The sequence below is a fragment of the Sinocyclocheilus anshuiensis genome, unplaced genomic scaffold (assembly GCF_001515605.1).
Source record: "Sinocyclocheilus anshuiensis isolate Anshui unplaced genomic scaffold, SAMN03320099.WGS_v1.1 scaffold1077, whole genome shotgun sequence".
NCBI lineage: Eukaryota > Metazoa > Chordata > Actinopteri > Cypriniformes > Cyprinidae > Sinocyclocheilus > Sinocyclocheilus anshuiensis.
In genome coordinates this window covers 169,113-176,588 of record NW_015557123.1, presented here as the reverse complement: position 1 = coordinate 176,588, position 7,476 = coordinate 169,113, and the positions used below count along the sequence as shown (strand labels likewise).

The 7,476-nt window shown below is 37.1% G+C and overlaps 1 protein-coding gene across 4 annotated transcripts in view; it reads right to left on the bottom strand.

Moving 5' to 3' along the window:
- Positions 1-7,476, bottom strand: part of LOC107677838 (collagen alpha-6(IV) chain-like) — a 127,665-nt gene that overhangs the window by 74,317 nt on the left and 45,872 nt on the right. The gene's annotated exons all lie outside the window — the stretch shown is intronic.

Here is a 7,476-nt window from a genome sequence, read left to right as displayed (position 1 = left end):
AATGTACATTCTCTTTTCAAAACTGCAATGAAATTATATGAGCATCTATTACTTCTCAGTATTTGTGAATGTGTGTAACAGCAACAAGTTGTAGCATAGTTTGTGAAAGTGACTTTCAGTCAAGGATTGATCTGTTTGTCTCCCTGCAGGCTAGTGAAGATCACCTGCACAGCAGAAAAAGGTATGTGATCTCACAGAGGAACAAAAGACAAAACCCTGCTCTGGATTTTAGCCTCTGGTACAGCATACCAAAAGATCTACTTCACAAAAACTTAAAAAAGGAAAACAGGGACTAGAGGTCATTCTGTTCATAGTACTGGCAAAGACGATTAGTTACCCTATACATCCCAAATGATAAACCTAAACCTTTTTACTATAGAGCGCTCACACACGCACACCACGTGCGCACGCACGCACGCACACACACACACACACACACACACAAAGATACATATGAGCTCTATTGTCCCCTCGCCCCATGCTGAGATCACATTCCAAAGCATGCTTGTTTCACCTTTCCTAATCATCTATCTCTTTCCAATGCTGTTTTTTTTTTCTCTGAAATCTCCCAACATACATTATTTATACAGTATTTTACTCTAATTTCATTACTACCAAATGTATGCTTCAAAAGTTTGGGGTTGGTAAAAGTTTTCTTTTTTTTTTAAGAAGTCTCTTATGCTAACCAATGCTGCAATTATTTGATAAAAAATACAGTAAAAACAGTAATATTGTGAAATATTATTACAATTTAAAATAACTGTTTTCTATTTGAATATATTTTAAAATGTAATTTATCCTTGTGATGGTAATGCTGAATTTTCAGCAGCCATTACTCCACTATAAACAGATTTTATTTAGAAAAAAAAACTTTATTATACAATAAGTGCCTTTAATTATATATTAAATTATACAGTAAATGCATTTAATGACGATTTTGATCAATTTAATGCACTAGCTGCACGATATATCGTTTCAGCATCGATATCGCGATGTGCACATCCGCGATAGTAACATCGCAGGATGTGCGATGTTTAGTAGGTCTATACTGATCGTTATATTTATACTGACTGTTTTCTTTGCTCACACACAGACACCAAGTCTACAACTGACGCGACAACTGTACAGAGATAACCATTTTTAAATAAATTTAGTAGCAGAGCTACTGCAAGCGATTTTTAGTGCTGGAAATCCATTTCCTTTGTTGAAACTTCCGCGTCATCAAGGAGAGCGCAGGTCACGGTTGCTTAGTAACGGTAGACACCACGAAAGCGCAAGCTCACGGCATCAGTTTACTGATGGGGATCGTGTCGCATCGCATCGCGCCACATCCAGTGTAGACAACATCACTGATTATAATGGGTTCTATTGTATTTTGTCGCGCCGCTCGCGTTCAGTGTAGACACAGTGAGAGCCACGCAGATGCACGTGAACACTGAATTCCATTCACTTCCGCTACTATTTGTGCCTGAAATGACACATATGCACGAAACTATGTCAAAATGCATGTCTCTGTAAGTATCCTTGTAAAAACAGTTGCTTATGTCTTACGTGAAGGTAAACAATTGAGAAAGAAAGAGGATAACAATTACAGCAGTTTAATGTCCCTGTTGCTTTCTGTGTCATGTTAATCAAACAACAAAACACATATAGAAAAATCACTTTTGTAGCTTTAACACAGATTTATTAGATTTAATTTATACAGTGAAGACTATGCAGTGTTATTTTACATTTGATTATTCAATTTCTGTACCTGCATACTGTTAGACTCGCCTTAAAAATACAAAGCACTGTTTATTTCATTTGTATCTTTGTTCTATTATATTTATCTATGCTTGTAATTTGTTTATTTCCTATGCTGATTTACTCACCTACAAAATCACCCCAATAATTGATTTTTTTTTCCAAATAGAGCTATTCAAGTCATCTGGTGATTTTGTTTTTCATATCGCAATATATATCGCAGAAAAACAAAATATCGCAATGTAAGTTTTTTCCAATATCGTGCAGCCCCAATTAATATTACTATCAAGTGTACTTGCTGCTGGTCTGTAGATATGGATCAAGGTTTTAATGTAATTATTTAGCTTATTCTTCATTTGCCACAAGAAAAAAAAAAACATTATATTGCACACATAAACATGTCAGATGTTTGTCAGATTCTACATAACAACATGTCCTTTCTTAACCTGTAGGACAAACTCTGTGAAATCCAATCCCGTATATTCAGCAGACCTGTGAATAATGTGATAAATGAAAGCTGCACAAACAAGGGTCTTTTAAGTGGTCATCTCCTGCTGGAGTTTAGAGGTCATTGGATAGCATTTCACTTTGATTAAAGGATGAAAAGGTGCAGACAAGAAGGGATGAGGGCCCCATGAGGCTTTGGACAGTGGACACTTGCCCAAAGGGTCAAGGGTGCTCAGACAGCCATCTAGAAAAAAACCTCAAAGGTCTTAAACTGATAACCAATCACAAAGGGCATGTGTGTACAGCGTCTGTGTATGTGTGTGTGTGTGTGTGTGTAGGTGATGTAAGGCCCCCTGTGAAACCTCACTCAAAACATCACATGACTCCACAAAGCCTACTTCTTTTCCAACTTGTGACCACATTCTTTCTGTGAGGTTTTGGCTCAGGCAAATAATGGAGGGATATAAAGAGAGTGAATGCAAGAGTAAGTGAATGAGTACAGATGAAAAAAATGGGGGTACATGAGAGGAAACCAGTAAAAAGTAGGTTAGAAAGTCGGGACTGCCCTGGACAGGCCTCGCCTCTCTTCTACTGATCTCCTGTTTACCACTAATTGCTCTGACAGAAACAGGCCACACAAATACTGCCTAAACAAAATACTGATTTTGTGCACTTTATTTACTGTACCAATATTTTAAATTGGCCTTTGAACTTAGCTTTATTGCATGGCAAAAAAAAGTGTTACCTTGCCAAAGCACTGACAGAGCCCACTGATCTAATGGCGTTGTTGAACGCTCCAAATGCAAACTTTGCATGCAACAATCAGGCAGCAATTGACAGCACTCTGATCTAGTGGCATACAGGCATCGTCAGATTGACAGTACTCTAGCCCAATAATGTTGGGGGTTCCAGTGGGGGCGGCAGTCATATTTCAGGGTGACCGTGCCACTCTTTATCACAACCCTGCTAAAAGTGCCAGTACGTGCGCTCATTGGCGCCCCTTCAGCTGGTGGCGCCCTAGGCGACCGCCTAGCTCGCCTATGCCTAGAAACGGCCCTGGGAGGGGGGGTGGTTTGGTGGATCATATATCACGCGAGACAAATCCTGACCAAATACAGCCTAGTGACCTTAGTCTGAATGCTGAAAAAGGCAGACACATACGCAAAACAATCCTGGAAGCCAAAGAATGAAAGATTTTGTTAAGACTGTACAAAACATAAGAATATGAGGCTGAAACAGAAATACAAAAATGTGTTTTCTATTATTATATTTTTGTGTATTTCTATTTTTTCTAAAATTGTTTCCCTACACTGTCTAATAATAATAATAATAATAATAATAATAATATAAGAAGATGCAAAGATATTCTTGAAATTTGACTGGTAGAATTAGATAAACAAGCTCCTCCAACATTTACATTTGGTCATTTTAACCTTGTCCCGTTTTTAATTTTCACAATTATTTTCTTTATTTTTTATTTATATCACCTTGGATATTTCCTTTCTGCACCATTACTACTAATTATACTTTAGCGGTACTGTAAAAGGTAACAATCGTGGCCAAAAAAAAAAGAAAAAAGAATGATACTGAATGTCAACATATTCGTTTACCTTGCATACTACCTTAATTTTTGTAAAACTTCCACAGAGAAATTCTACTAACTCTCCTATAACTGCAGAAGCATCATTATAACCTCAAAGTCAGGTAGATAGTTAAATGACACAAAAGCAGACGATCTGTGTAGACTTATGGGTCTTGAGTGGCACACGGGTACATATGGCGCAAAGTTAAGTGTCAAGTAATTATTCCATTCCAAAACTACTACCTGACAGATTAGAGCGGACAGCAGGTGGCAATGCAGAAAGGAGAGAAGGATAATCCAACACCCCTCAGATTTAAATAGCTGATCCTGTCCCTGTCGCCACCTTTGTCACCCTCTTTTCAGGATGCTTAACCCACCTGGTGGAGAAGTGAAAACATAAGCCATATATGTGAATCTAGGTCCCTCTCCTGTAAGTTAAGCAAACCTCCTCTACAAGGAGCAACAAGCCCCTCTCAATAGAACACCTTGACATTCCTTTGCAGCTTGTTCAGTGGAAATGAATTGAGCTATCTGGAGCTGGACAAAGAGTGCAACTTAAGACGAAATCTCCAAGCACACATATCCACACACACACACACACACACACACACACACTCGACCCTGCAAGCAAGAGGACAGGATCCATTTACACATTTTGCCAAAGAAATCAATAGGGGTCTTTCCTTCCTCCCCACAGTTTTCCTCCAAAGCAAAGCAGATTGACACACCTTAAGTGTGTTTGTAAATGTTATATATTACACCTCCTTACCTTAAGCCAACTGTTATATGCAAAGCATAATCCATAAAGTTTCAGTTATTTGCACCCACAACAAAAAATATATGGGTAGAATAAGATGAACCTGGCACATAAGGGTCAAATCGAGATTTCTGGTTTGTTTGTTTGTTTATTCATAGCAACTCAAAAAAAGCATATCATCATGACTGTGACTTGTGAAATCGGGACTGCTACGGCTGTATCGGGATGTTTGGTCATCCTTGGGTAACAAAACAGCATGCACAAACAAAGACCCCAAAAGGCTTACGATTCACTGGCATATGCATACATGTACACTTGAGAAACACAGAGGCCACGCACAGACTGAGAGAGGTTAACCTCCAGTTTCCTCTCAGGGTTTAGAGATGTTTGTCTGCTCACATTACCTCAATCATCTGCTGTCATCAATCACTCCACCCATATCAGTGCATGACAGCACAGAAAACATGATTGAAAAAAAAAAACACAGAAGAAGGGAAAGGATGTAAGAGTAAGAGAGCTTTATCTTGCTCTGCTGTGACTGATGAGCTCCTCTGACAGATGGCACAGCCCAGGCAACGGTGCAAACAAAAAATACTGGCACAACTGCTTTCAATATTGACAATAATAAGAAATGTTTCTCAAGCAGCAAATCAGCAGATTAGAATGATTTCTGAAGGATCATGTGACACTGAAGACTGGAGTAATGACTAGTTATTCAGCCATCACAGGAATAAATTACATATTAAAATATAAAACAGTTATTTTAATATTATTTCACAGTATTACTGCCTTTAATCAAATATTAAACTTTACAACTGTAGTGTATATGTAATGAAAAGTTACAATACATAAGGCATTTAATGAAGATGTACAAACTCAGTTACTAACTGCAACTGGTTATGAATTCACACAATTCAACAATGCACTGGGAGACCAAATATCAGGGTTAGAGGAATTATTTTAACAGTATAATTATACACAACTCATCAAGAATGCAAGAAGTGAACATGGTTTATATTTACATGATAGCAGAAGAGGTGCCTACGAAAGAGTGTGTAAACTAGAATGTTTGTCATTGTGTTCCTTTTATAACATACTATTCCTGTACAAACATCTAATTAACATCTTAAAACGGCTAGATTTACATCAATAAAACCTCAATTTCGAACATCACAAATCCAGCTGCAGAATGTCGTCCCAACAAACAACAGGAAATGCCTTGCTTTTTGTGTGTTCTACCCAGATGAACATGAAGAAAGTGCACAGACATCTTGGCATGCACATGTTTTGAGTTCCTTTATTTTATCCTTCACCTTTTATCCTTGTTTCTGCAGTTTTCTAAACAGACCCCCTACAAAACAGGCTGGGCTCCTACACTCCTTTCTTTAGGGTCTGCCGGTTATATGTGTCCATTCTCACAGCTGTTTAAACTCTCAGTACTTCACAGTTTACCTCAGGTCAAACAACCCCCGTTCCTTTTCTATCAAGTGCATATACATTTGGTTTTGATGGTCTCTTAAAACCCCAGGCCTCCCACTGACAGACCCTGACCTACACATGTCTGATGTCATCCAAGTTAAAACAAAAATCCTAATGCACACAACATACTTCAAACACCAGAATGAACTTGATGACATCACAGAAAATACTGAAGCCTACTCATAATTGCTTGTGTATGTTTCTCAGTGACTTTCTTGACACCTGGGAAATATATAATGACGAAATGCAAGGGGGGAATTTACAAGATCACATTATTATTTATTTATTTATTTTATTTATTTACCATTAATTTTTAATAGATAAAAAATACATACATTTTAAATCATATACATATTTTTGCCTTCATGAGATACACATTTTGGGTAATGAGAATAAAATGTTCTATTATCTGCAGCTAGTTTGTACTTACGGTTTATAGTGGACCACTAATCACCTGGTCAACTACAACAATTGTGTAAAAAATCTTGATGATCTTTAAAAAAATTAAAAAACAGAAATAATGTAGAAATTAAACATTATTTCAGTTTTTTTATTTTTTTTTGTTTTTTTAAAGATCATTAAGATTTTTTACACAATTGTGTTGTAGATAGGTGTGTAGTGATTTAAGAGGGAAATGCGCCCCATATATATATTATTGAAAGATTATGTGAGATTTACCCATTTCAGCAAGCTGACACATTCGTATATCAATCTTAAACTGGATTTATCTATTGGGCTATAATGCAACTTTCTGTAAAAGATCATTTTAGACTACTGCTAGTGTTGCTACAGTAGCACTTAAAACAACTTAGCTCCATCATTTAAGCAGATAAATATTTTTTCACACACTGTTTATCATACACAAGTGTGTCAGTCAATTAAAATTGTCATTAAAGGGTTAGTTCATCCAAAAATGAAAATTAGGCTGTTTTTTACTCACCCCCGATGCATCCTAGGTGTATATGACTTTCTTCTTTCAGACGAATCCAGTCGGAGTTATATTAAAAATTAGGGATGCACCGATACCACTTTTTCCAGTACTCGCCCGATACCGATACTTTTATTTTTGGTACTTGCCGATACCGAGTACCGATACCAATATTTTTATTGCATTTGTACATTTTTTAAATATTGGGTACAGAAACCAAAAGAGTATGTATAATGTTAGTTGGTTAACTTCATTTATCAAATAGATACAGTCAAACCAAAATTTATTCAGCTGTAATAATGCAGGGAACCACTCGTTATAAATCTCCTAACTGTGATATTTTCAGAAACAGAAGTCGCGTTTTTTCATCTGAAACGTGCTACGATTTATATTCCAAACCCACTCATATAATGCAGAAACACTCATGAAGCAAGACACGCGCAACGCGTACACGTATTTGTACTAATGCAGAATAGTACAGCCTAGCGCATTTCACACAGGCTGCTAGTTTCACTTTCGCCAGAAAGTCGTGTATGCCTA